This window comes from Choristoneura fumiferana, chromosome 30 (assembly GCF_025370935.1).
Source record: "Choristoneura fumiferana chromosome 30, NRCan_CFum_1, whole genome shotgun sequence".
Classification (NCBI taxonomy): domain Eukaryota; kingdom Metazoa; phylum Arthropoda; class Insecta; order Lepidoptera; family Tortricidae; genus Choristoneura; species Choristoneura fumiferana.
The window spans coordinates 10,007,377-10,021,300 of NC_133501.1; the positions used below are offsets into that span (position 1 = coordinate 10,007,377).

General features: G+C 38.4%; 1 pseudogene; it reads left to right on the forward strand.

Annotated features, from left to right (window-relative positions):
* Positions 1–1,192: 1,192 nt before the first annotated feature.
* Positions 1,193–13,621, forward strand: LOC141444875 (cholesterol 7-desaturase nvd-like; annotated as a pseudogene).
* The last annotated feature ends 303 nt before the right edge of the window (positions 13,622–13,924 follow it).

Genomic DNA, 13,924 nt, shown 5'->3' on the forward strand with positions numbered 1-13,924 from the left:
TGCATCATTTTGCTCCCTTGTGACACAAATAACTATTTCATCTCTCATACTCGGAAAGGGAGGCAAATCATATCTAACAACAGAGAGGAAATGTATACTTTTCTTCCCAAGGGTAGATATAGATTAAAAAATAAAAAGGCATTGGATGTCAGTGGAACACATATGTATTCAGCCTATACGGCATATACATACATGATATAATTATTGAGTTTTTTCTTAATTAATTAGTCTTACATATTACAAAAGTTATAATGCGTCAAATATTATTAAATTATTTTCGTTACTTTCATATATAACAAAAGTATAAAACAAAAGAGTTAAGAGATTGTTAAGAAAAAAAAATTGATAGGTAAATGACAATGGTATATGTCCACACAGCCTATCTCTGTACAGCTTAACTCCTTGGTTAAATTTGATAATGATAACTTACTAATTTTATAAATAAATTGACTAAAACTCTTACTTTATCTACTGTTTGTTTCTTATTATTATTTTGAAAATTTCAAATTTTGTTAAATAATTTATTGCTAACAAAAAAATCAGTTGATTTTTTTAAATGACCACATTGACCTTGGACCTATGCTTAAAAAAAGATACATTGTCTTTTAGGAATTGTAAATTTTTTTTCTATTCATTTTAGTTTTTTTTATTCGATACCGTTTTTCTCATATATTTACATTATGTATTATGTGTATTATTTTACTTTCCTTGTAGTCGAAATGAAAAGCAGTGTTTAACTCGGGAAAAACATCAAAATCACACTCGAAATATTGGCACCCTTGCTATGCTCGGGTGCCAAGTTACCTCTTGTGATATTGGTTCTTTTCCTCCCTCGTTGAACAATCTACTATTTTCCATCAAGTAAAACTATTATTCCCTTTATTCCTTACATATAACAACAAACACGTGTCAATAAAAAAACCCAATAAACAGTTGAATTATAACCATCGCGCAAAAAGAACGTTTTTTCCCGAGAGATCCAGAAAAAAAATGGAATACATTACATACGTTAGTGTCTGGACGCCATAAACAATTCTTATTTGATTTAACGAAACAAAACGCAACTTTAGACACTTCAGTATAAATTTCAAAGCATAATAACGCTTTTAGTCCGATTAAAAATCAAAAACACAAGAGAAATACGTAATTTTACATATATAAAGGCGGTCGTTTCGTGTGCGGCCAGTATCGAGTCGTTGGCTGAACGCACGCTCGTCTTGGTCCGTTAGAATTAAAAAGAAAATAAAAAAATGGCGGTCGCATAATTGACTTTTCCGGTGAGTCAATTTAAAATACTTTTTATGCATGACAACCTTTCTTTCAATCGAAATAACGATGGTGTAATAATCTGGAATACTTTAAAACACCTTGTTTATATTAATCACGCGGAAAGTAACAAACTTAGAAAAAAATATTGGATAATATACTAACCCCTATTATGTAGAATGGGGATGACTCCTTTTTTCAACCAACCCACGGTATGATTTACAATTGGATACTTAGGAACCATGTATCGATTCAGGAATCCGTGAAATATTAATTGTAGACATATTAGTACCTATACTGCCCCCCCCCCCCCCCCCCTTCCGTCTTTACTAAAGTAACAGAACGCTGTAATAGTAGAATTAAGTAATGAATTGAAAAAGAAAACTTATTGGCCAATGACTGCTCGAGATTTTACCCAAACAAACGTACTGCCTTATTATTGGCTAAAATGATTTCGCGTCTTCTAATAACCTAACCAACATCGTCAATTCAAGTTCTATATCGCAAAAACGGCTGAACCGATTTTAATGAAACATATCTAAGATCCACTGCAAGGAAACTCGCATTCACAAAAAACGCATCCAAAGCGGAGCTCCGTCGACATTAAGTCATATAATTAAATTTTTACACCACTTGCTACTTAGACCATCTGCTTTTTAGACGAAATAATACTAACCTGATTTTTTTACCGAGGAAACTGACTAATTCTATCCATGTTTGTAATGTAATCAGTAAACAAATGAAATGTGTGATTCTTCTTAACATAGTTAAAACTATAGGGGTTAGTGAACCCCTATAGCCTAGCCTAGTGAGGCTAGCACGGCTTCACTAGACTACCACGAATTCACTAGGCCACCAGGTATTTACTACAGTACCACGGGTTCACTAGGCTACTACGGGTTCACTAGGCTATTTACTTGTCACGAGGTGGTGTCCGGGGAAGTTGTTTGAGTAAAGAAGAAGGCAGGAATAAAGCAGACAGTAATATTTATTTAAGATAATAATAAAAGGGCACCTGCGGACAAACAGACGCGGTCTTAAGTATCTAAAAGGTATACTTTGACACTGTATCAACAATTATAAAAATACATAGTTAATCAACTTAAGTTTCCGTGCCCAGTTCTTTATTTATATTATTCAATGGCACTGAAGTCCAGCAGTATTACAATAATGAACTTAAGAAACTTCACAAATGCACTGTACAATTATAAAACCTTCCTTCGTATAGGAGTAGTAAATTATAACCTTGTTATGGAGTTTTAGGAGATTTATAGGATCTAGGATAAAAGACAGGTATCTGTTCAGCTCGGAGGCTCTGATAGAATGGCTACTTGACGTAAATCGAACAGGTGTAGAATTTAGAAAAGGAAATTTGAATTGAAATGTTATTTTTTCGAATATGTGCTAAACCAGACAGTACAAAGAGTTAGGAAGAAACGAGCTGTATGACACCTCGTTACATACTACTGGTTTACTAGGCTACCACGGGATTACTAGACTACGACGGGTTCACTAGGCTACCATGGGTTCACTGGGCTACCACGAATTTACTAGGCTACTACGGGTTTACTAGGCTACCACGGGTTCACTAGGCTACCACAGGTTTACTAGGCTACCACGGGTTCACAAAGCTACCACAGGTTTACTAGGCTACCACGGGTTTACTAGGCTACCACAGGTTTACTAGGCTACCACGGGTTCACTAAGCTACCACAGGTTTACTAGGCTACCAAGGGTTCACTAGGCTACCACAGGTTTACTAGGTTACCACGGGTTCACTAAGCTACCACAGGTTTACTAGGCTACCACGGGTTCACTAGGCCACCACGGGTTCACTAGGCTACCACAGGTTTACTAGGCTACCACGGGTTAACAAGGCTACGACGGGTTAACTAAGCTACCACGGGTTCACAAGGCTGCGACGGATTCACTAGGGTACCACGGGTTCACAAAGCTACGACGGGTTAACTAAGCTACCACGGGTTCACTGGGCTACCACGAGTTCACTAGGCCACCACGGGTTCACTAGGCTACCACGGGTTCACTAGGCTACCAAGGGTTCACTGGGCTACCACGGGTTCACTAAGCTACCACGGGTTCAATAGGCTACCACAGGTTTACTAGGCTACCACGGATTCACAAGGCTGCAACGGGTTCACTAGGCTACCACGGGTTCACAAAGCTACGACGGGTTAACTAAGCTACCACGGGTTCACTGGGCTACCACGAGTTCACTAGGCTACCACGGGTTCACTGGGCTACCACGAGTTCACTAGCCACCACGGGTTCACTAGGCTACCACGGGTTCACTAGGCCAACACGGGTTCACTAGGCTACCACGGGTTCACTAGGCTACCACGGGTTCACTAGGCCACCACGGGTTCACTAGGCTACCACGGGTTCACTAGGCTACCACGGGTTCACTAAGCTACCACGGCTTCTGGACAGTGTTTGCACGAATTACCAAGAACTTACTGTATTCCATTATCTCCGTTTCACCACCGTACGATCAGAAGTGGGGAGTTATACTATATTAAGTATGTTCTTAATAATAGCACCAAGCGCTTCGCTACATCTTTATGCAGACTGCTAAGAAATGGAACTCGCTTCCGTCATCTCTTGTCCGAAATACAGTTTAGGGCTATTCAATGGCAGCTGATTTTTGACAGTTGATTTGTAGTGTGATCTACCCAATTGACTAGAAACTTGGGGCATATAAATGTAAAAATCGATGACAAAAAATGCATTAAAAATGTAATTATTCACAACAAGCTTTTTCTTTGTTTTAGGCAACCATGTTTAGCGTAGATGGCCAGTGTTCAACATCAGAAGCATTTCCCGCCAAAATGAAATCTCAGCCCTCCGCCATTTTTAACTGTCAAACCGATCATGACGAATTACTTTTTTACCTCCAAGTGACGTGGGCAACGTTGCGGACAGCCGCAGAATGTGTCTACGCCCATAGATTAAGTTTAATATTATCTGTGATGTTAGTTTTATTCGCTTATGTAATATATAAATCTTATTGGAGTCCGGTTTTATATATAAAGGTAAGTTTAAAGGTTTAAAGTTCATACTTTTTAAGATCTGGGTGACACTCTTTCCCGGCCCGTATAACACCGACATGGAAATACCGGCCCTGTTTTTTGTGTACACGCCCATGCCCATAGAAACTGATAGGAGCTTCTATGGGCGTGTACACGAAAAACAGGGTTGGTATTTCCACGTCGGTATTATCCGGGCCGGGAAAGTGTGTCACCCTTAAGATCTTATCACAACATTTAGCGCAATAAAGACTTTGTTTGAGTTTATTTTATAACAGACAAGAAAACTTTTTTTTGTAATTTTTTCTAGTTTTTTTTTTTCATTTAAACATGACAACCACCAGGTTTTTAAATGCCAATGAAATTTCACAAACCTTTTTATGCATTTTTAACTGACGTCAAAAATGTGAAGGGTCTCAGTTTGGTTATTTTTTGTTTCTGTTTATTATCTCAGAACTCTTTTATTGTTATCTTTTTGCATTTTCTGTTTTTTTTTAAACCAGCCTTTAAATTGAATTGTATTTGTAAATTATAGTTATTAAATTATAAAAATGGCTCTTACCTCCGAAATAAATAAATAAATAAATTTCAGGAGCTTACAGACGTAGGCTACAATCATATACCAAAAGGGGCGAACAGGGATATAAAGATAGCTCGAGCGATGCAGACGCGTCAAGTGGGAACCAAACTACCCCCGCCCTACCCTAACGGCTGGTTCGCACTTGCTGAAAGCAGGGACTTGAAAATAGGGGGGGTGGTCAGTGTTGATGCCTTAGGTAAGTTTCATGACAGGAGTTACCTTAAGCCTATCTTTGCAGTACCACTTTTCACGGAGGTAAGGCTCACTCATGTCCAGTTTAGTGCAGGGCCAATACGTCCCACTGCGAGGGCACAGGCCTCCTCTCAGAATGAGAGGGCTCTAGCCGTAGTTCCCACACGGGCCCAGTGCGAATCCGGAACTTCACACACACCACTTCACAGGTTTGTGCAGGTTTCCTCACGATGTTTTCCTTCACCGTAAAGCTCGTGGTAAATTTAAAATGTTTCAAATTTTGCACATGAATTTTGTAAAACTCAGTGGTGCAGGCCGGGGTTTGAACCCACGATCCTCTGCTTGAGAGGCGATAGGTCAAACCACTAGGCCACCACGGCTTTCTCCCATTGAATAAATAAATAAATAAACGTGACAATTTCTAAATTATGCCAACATTTTGAAGTATTTGTCATATGAAAAAAAATATATATATTTGCTAAAAATGACAATTTTAATACAAGCTTTCTTGCTGACTACTTTTCCGTACCAATTTCAAGTCAATGCCATTAATCATTGAGGAGTTGCCTCCTGCGGAGACGATGCTGGCTGAACCATGAAGATGTACCTTCCAGGTTATTGTATTGTCACGAGATTTACATCACTATGGAATTTTTTAAGTCAATTCGATCACCGGAAGTGGATTTAACTTGCAAGATTTGACGTAGGTAGGACATACATTGCAAGTTAAATTAAATAAGTAATAAAAGCTTGTAAAAAGAGTTCTGTCTGACACTTCATGAAAACAGTGCAGAATGAGGGCTATCGCGTATGAATTCGCCGCTAGAGGCGCTGGTGTAGCGTGAGGTCTCCAAAATGTCAAATCTCATTGTTTTTGGTGAGCTACGCGGTTTATTAAAATTTATAATTAGAATAATTTTGTGAATATTTTGCATTACCTGAAATTAATAATGGCAATTATGCGTTACGGGGCAATGAATGTCTGTTTTGAGACAGTTTTGGCTTTCGGAAACTTTTGTCCTACCTTTTTTTCCGAACAAAACGGGACTACGCAACACTACGGTTGCTCGATATTTTTATGGTACGGTTTTAAGGTGTATTAAATATTATTTTAATCTAAACTTTGTTTTCACGCCCGTAATAGCAGACTTTGAAAGCCACACTTAAAAATCTCACGCAACAGTGGCGCCATCTAGAAAGACAAGAAACGATAGCCCTTATTGTCATATACTCCCTTACTTGTTGGTTTTTTTCTCTTACCTAAAGCTTACCTATCAAAAAAAATCTCTTCCAGGTCAGAATTTCGCAGTCTACCGCGGCGAGGATGGCGTAGCGCGCTGCGTAGACGCATACTGCCCCCACTTGGGGGCCAACTTGGGGGTGGGGGGCACAGTGAGTGGGGGCTGCATCGAATGCCCCTTCCATAAGTGGAGGTTCGACGATGGAGGGGCGTGCGTCAACATCCCTGGGCTAGAAAGCCGTGAGTATTTATTTATATAAAATAACTAGCCTCAACCCGCGGCTTCGCTCTCATGAGAAATAGCTTAAGTAATGCCGTCTTAGCTGAACTGTTGTATTACCCGTGCAATTTTTTAAATATACAACGACAACAGTTTAATTACATGATTCTTGTTACCATGGCAACACAATAAATCAATGTCGCTTAGAGTTTGGCCTGCAAAAGGTTACGGGGACGGTAACAGTTTGAAAGGACAACGGTCGCTTGCACAGCGCCGTCTATTGATTGCAAATGAAGTTGACGGTGTTCCCTTCTTTCGCAGACAGAAATTTCACAGAGTTTTGTTTCCGAGAAAATGTTTCATATAATATTTGGCCCTTGTATTTTTACTTCGAATATTATTGTTTCAACGACTATTTGCTTGAATGAAACATATTAATTAGAAAAACTATTCAATGAATCTTACAATCTCACTTTATTATTTATCAAATTTATCAAATTGTAGAATTATTTTTGTTTGTTCGATAAAATATATAGAATAAATAAGAAATCGCTACCAGAAAAGTTGGTTAGGTTAGGTTAGAACAGTGACCTTGTCAGAAACGACTCGCTACTAGAAAAGTCGTAGGATAGGTTAGGTTAGAACTGCGACCACATCAGAAAACGAATTGCATGTTTTTCTTGGTAATAAGTTTAATAATAACTAAATAATATGAGAATAATGAATATTTGATTTGTTATTTTTTGATATGAATATCTAAACTAAAATTTATATTTATAACAAAAATCAATGATTTAAATTTCTTCAAAGTAAGTGTTCTGCGTATTGATTATTCTATGAAACGATAATATGATAAAAAATGTCTGTTAAACGAAATTTACGAAATTCTATCAAAATGTTGTCTGTAAAACAACGTAGGTAGGTACAACCGAAGTTGACACGTCATTTTGAGAGCCGAGTAACGGTACGTCACCGTTCTTGGGCAGCGCCCTCTATTCTTGCTTTAACTTAAAATGTTATCCCACGGGAACGCATTGCCGGGATATAAAGTAGCCCATGTCTCAATGCATATATTTGTCTATCTGTACGCCAAGTTTCATGTCAATCCGTTCAGCGTTATTGCGTGTTTCAGTATCAAACATCTAAACATTACAAACATCCAAACCTCCAAACCATCACAAACTTTCACATTTACAATATTAACTAGCTTTTGCCCGGGGCTCCGCCCGCGTGGTATTCGGTTATCGCGCGGTTCCCTCAGGAACTGTGCATTTTTCCGGCATAAAAAGTAGCCTATGTCACTCTCGGGCCAAAAAATCTCTATGCCAAAAATCACGTCGATCCGTCGCTCCGTTACGGCGTGAAAGACGGACAAACACACAAACATACTTTCGCATTTATAATATACGTATTAGTATGGATTAATTAATAGTAGGATACTTCTAATACCTATTAATTAACTTATTATAAATGGGAAGGCTTGTAAGTCTGTATGTTTGTTTGTTAACTTCTTACGTCTAAGCCGCTGAATCGATTTAGATGAAATTTATTATACAGATAGTTTGAGTTCCGGGGAAGGATATAGGATAGTTTATATCCCAGAAATTTGCATAGCAATTAATTCGACCCGGACGGAGTCGCGGGCAACACCTAGTATAATATGATGACTCTTTATTGTACACCACAATAGTAAGCGATGGGCGGCGGTGATTGCTTTCCATCAGATGACCCGCCTGCTTGTTTCCCTTTTTATACCTATAGGTGTACAAAAACATCAGCGGAGCTTGATAAAAAAATACATTGTTTGGACCTCTGCATAGTAACCCCTTTTATCTTACATTTCTGAAAGCTTTACTTCTTGTCCAGCACCTAAAGGCATATCCATCAAAACCTGGCAGACAGTAGAAGCAGAAGGTGCCATCTGGGTCTGGTATGATGCTGAGGGTCGCAGCCCTCTCTGGAGCGTCGTGAGCCCGAGGAGGAGGAAGAATTGAAGGGCTGGGTTACCGGGGAGGAACGAGTTTGGTGGGGTCTCATATAATGGTGAGTGCGGTTAGTTAGTGGTGGGGGCTCAGATAATAGTGAGTGCCTGTTAGTTTGTGATTGGGTATCAGTTAATGATGGGTGCCTGTTAATTTGTGGTGGGGTCTCAGTTAAAAGTGAGTGCCCGTTAGTTTGTGATAGGGTCTCAGTTAATGGTGAGTGCCTGTTAATTTATGGTGGAGTCTCAGATAATAGTGAGTGCCTGTTAGTTTGTGATAGGGTCTCAGTTAATGGTGAGTGCCTATTAATTTGTGGTAGGGTCTCAGATAATAGTGAGTGCCTGTTAGTTTGTGATGGGGTCTCGTATAATAGTAAATGCCTGTAAGTTTCATATAATGGCGAGTGAATGATACTTGTGTTAGTGTTTGCCAGCATTTATTTCAAGGTATGAAATTGACTCCCATCGTCTGTATGTCAAATTGCGTCTTTTTTTTATAAATATCATGGGACACTTGACACCAATTGACCTAGTCCCAAACTAAGCAAAGCTTGTGCTATGGATACTAGGCAACGGATAAACATACTTATACATACTTTAATTAAATACATATTAAACATCCAAGACCCGAGAACAAACATACAAATATCTGCCCCGGCCGGGAATCGAACCCGGGACCTCAAAGCTTCGTAGTCAGGTTCTCTAACCACTTAGCCATCCGGTCGTCTTTGCAATGTTCCTGCTTTAGTATCCAAATTGCCGTCACATTCTATAGCCAATTTCATCCTCTTTGTGGTCGGATTTACTTCAAATTTAACATTGATAATGTACATAAGCACAGTCGAACATAGAACCTTTTATTGAAGTCTGTTAAAATAGTTATTTGTGTCACAAGGGAGCAAAATGGTATATTTACGGCGAGGGCGGTATATTGAATCCAGAATGTAGCTCAGGAGTAATGAGGGATTCAAGTGTTATGTTAACGCCCAAGATGAAAATAATTTTGCTCCCGAGTGGCTCATACAACTTAAGAAACTTAAGAAAAATAAATTCTAATTATTATTAAAGAACAACCAGCATAGAAATGGCGTGGCTTTACCATTATCAACTTTAAAAAATGGCGTTTGCATAAAACCTTAGAACAGCTTGAACAGAAAAGTTGCACTTTGCTCCCTCTCGTCAGGGAGGAAAAGTTACTTTTCTGAAGGAGAGGTGTGAAAAATAAATTTTCATTAGAAAAAAAACTAATGTTTTTAATTCTTCGCAGGATATTCCCGAAAATGGAGCAGACGTAGCCCATTTGAACCCGGTGCACTCTACCTCTCTTCTCACCAGTTTGGGGAACAAGTACCCTTTCCTGCTGAACTTTGTTGGTAATTTTATTATCTGCTATCCTTGGCTTGGGACGCACAAACTACAATACAATACAATATCTTTTTATTGAAAACCCACGAACACATGCTTAGTAAGCAGTAAGAACACCCACTATTTATTTAATTTTCGGGATTTCGTTATAACTTAACTTAATTTTTTTCGAGAATAAAACTTTCTACGATTGTGTCCTACTAAATAATGTAATTGTAGTCTATTTGTTTGTTGGTTTGTTACCTTTTTTCGTCTAAACCGCTGAACAGATTTAGATGAAATTCGATACCTACAGAAAGTTTGAGTCTCGGGGAAGACATCTATAGTTTTATCCCGATAGTTGAATTACATTAAAATAACAGCCAAAAATAAAATTTACAAATGGTCAAATTAGAATTAAATGTAAATATACCAAATGTAGAGTTATATTAAATGTTATTATATCTGGCGAGCCGTACCCAATGGCAAACGGTCGGTCGTATAGATCACTTCCTGTGTCTCACTAGCATTTGACTAGTTTTTTTTTTAGGTCAACACACGTGGGCAGCTGAGTGGCTCAGGGGCGAGGGCCATACAGCCAGGATAAACTTAACACATCGTTACAAATTTGGCAAGCTCAGTGTCTTTCAGATAAACATCGTAGCTGACCAGGTTTGTATAATAACTCTGCTATCGAAATTATTCTCGACGTTTTTGGGGTCAATTTAACGGATAGCTTTTCGCCTAGTATCCCTCTTGATTAGTAATAGCGCCAACTGTACTTTAAAGTTGTAACTAAATATGCTACCCAGAAACCTACTCGTTGGTAACAACAGCGCCACACGTGCTTTAAAGTTGTAACAATATACACATCCAAAAACGTTGGTATACTCATTATCCCTAAACAAATTTGATGCTTTACTCAGTATTAATTCTATATCAAAACTGTCTAGGGATAAGACTATGGCGAACGAAAGCTGTCCACGAGAAACCGCGGCAAATTAAAAAAAAAATGAGGCTGACAACATTGTCTTGCTGTACACTGATTAAACGATGTTGATACTTAGAAATCATTTAAATTTTCCAGATATTAAATTATACTTGGGACTCTTCAAGCTCCATCAAAATGCATGTAGTAATGTGTGAAAGTTGATGATGCACTTTAGGAGTCCCTTGGTAAATTTTATGACCTTTGTTTGTACCCATTTACGTGCAGTCCAGACGCATCAATTTTTGGACCATTTTGACCAGATTGGCATATCTTCTAATTCTAACCCTAACATGATCATATAACACTTTGCATTTTGAGGATGGTAGGAGATTGAATTAAACAAAAATTTATTTATTTATTTCATACAGACAAAGTATCAAAATTATCTAAGCTAGGCTAGAATGACAACATGACAGTCTCAAAAATTATACCAGGGCCCAATTGCATAACAAATTACAAGCCGCGGTGGCCGAGTGGTTTGACCTATGGCCTCTCAAGCAGAGGATCGTGGGTTCAAACCCCGGCTCGCACCTCTGAGTTTTTCGGAATTCATGTGCGAAATTACATTTGAAATTTACCACGAGCTTTACGGTGAAGGAAAACATCGTGAGGAAACCTGCACAAACCTGCGAAGCAATTCAATGGTGTGTGTGAAGTTCCCAATCCGCACTGGGCCCGCGTGGGAACTATTGCCCAAGCTCTCTCATTCTGAGAGGAGGCCTGTGCCCAGCAGTGGGACGTATATAGGCTGGGATTATATTATTATTTATGATTATAGTATTAGTGATTTTGTATTGAAATTCACTAATACTATTTGCTTGTAACTTGTTATGCAATTGGGCCCTGATTAAAGTTTCTTAAAAAATGCGTGGACAGCTTTTGCTGGCTAGAGTCTAAATATCCCTAGGCACTTTTGCTGGTTAGGTATATCGGGTTCTTAACATAACGGGAGCACGGCGCCCCCTTTCCATTATATTTGGGAGGGGAGGAGGGTTAATATCTGCTGTCATAGTGTTTTCTGTTCCAGAATGGTCCCGGCCACGTGCGTCTGCGTCTTGAAACTGGCTTCGGGCCGGTGCTGATCTCCCAATCAGTGACGCCCATCGGCGTTCTGCAACAGAGAGTGGTGCACAGGATATACTCACCGTGGTACAACGCTGTAATTGCGGCAGCTTTTGTGCCTGGAGAGAGCTATATGGTGCGTAGGTTTTGGAAGAAATAAAGATAAAAAATATTTTATGTACGCTCCAAAGTCATCGACAAAGGGAAGTTTTTTTTTTTTGTTTTATGAACATGGAACGTTACGTCACTAGTGAGAGAGTTCGCTGTCAGATTACAATAAGTATTTATAAAGGACGCTGGGCGGTAGGACGATAATAATACACTTAATCCTAATCCTATCCTACTAATATTATAAATGTGAATGTTTGTGAGTGAGTGAGTATGTTTGTTACTTCTTCACACTGAAACGGACGAATTTAGATGAGATTTAGCAAAAAGTTAGTTTATAGCTTGAATTAAAACATAGACTACTTTTTATCCCGATATTCCCACGGGATGGGGATAAAACCTCCAAATAACAACCGCTAGGCTTAGAGTCATGAAATTTAGTATGTAGGTAGCTGGACATCTGAAATAACACATAGGCTACTTTTTATATCGATATTCCAACGGGATAGGGATAAAATCTCGAAACAACAACCGCTGGGCTTAGAATCACGAAATTTGACCATGATTGTTTTTAATGTAACGTCAAAGAAAACAACGATTAAGTTTCGGGACTTCCCACGGGAATTTTAAAAATCCCGAATTCCCATTCAGCTGGTGGATCTATTGATTTACGTGTGCGAAGCCGCGGGTACACACTAGTAATATTATAAATGCGAAAGTTTGTATGTGTATGTGTATATGTTTGTTACTCCTTCTCGCTAAAACGGCTGGACGGATCTGGATGAAATTTGGTACGTTGATAGCTGGAGATCTGAAATAACACATAAGCTAGGTACTTTTATCCCGATATTCTCACGAGATAGGGATAAAATTGACATTTTGCATTCTTGCAGATTATTATGAAACATTTTTTTTTTCAGTTCGAACGGGACATGGCTATATGGAACAGTAAACGGTACATGAGCTCACCTGCTTATGTAAAGACGGACAAAAGCATTCGTGCCTTCCGGGCTTGGTACTCTCAGTTCTACAGTGAAAAAAGTGTATCTTTCAAAGACGCCACTCAGAACCCTCTCGATTGGTAACAGCGCCATCTGTTATTTAAAGTCGTAACTTAATACGTTACCCATAATTCTTCTCATTAGTAAGCGACACCTGTGCTTTAAAGTAACAAAGATTAAAGAGTCATTTTTAAGTTTATCGAAAGTAAGTACGATTCAAAATAAAATATCTTTCTTATTATACAAACAAATAATATGTTCGCCTATAATTGGGGCCCATACGAAACAAATATAGGTAATCAGTTTTTTTTAATGCAATAATGATGTGTGTTGGGGTACCGAATAAATGAATAAAAAATAAAAAAGAGGTCCAGAGCTGTAAAGAAATCTATTCATTACCAAAATTTTAGTTGCATTTAATGTTTTTTATATGCAACCCAAACGATATTAATAGTAGATACATACCTATGTCTAATTTTATATGAACTGTATTTGCATTTATTTTTGTACAAATAAAGTGATTTATTTAATTTAGGCACGATGCTGTTCCACTATTATATACTAGATGGCGTTACTGTGTTATAAGTTTTTAATTTCGACGTTAGATGTTGCTTTAGGTCCAAGCTACCTAATTTCGAGTGTGAATATTCCTCATACATATAGTGATATCTTGAATAGTGTAAACACTGGCAGAGGTATTTAAATGTCAAAATATCACAAAATCCACTTCACACCCCATACTTCAGTCCACTGGTGACCACGGCCATCGGCCATGGTCGAAGTAAATATTACTCGTGTGTTTTAGCGTGATAAGTCCTGTTTGTGGTATTTTGAATATGAGTAAAAATCACGAAAGCTTAAAACTTTATAGGTATTTATTATATTAACGTAGGTA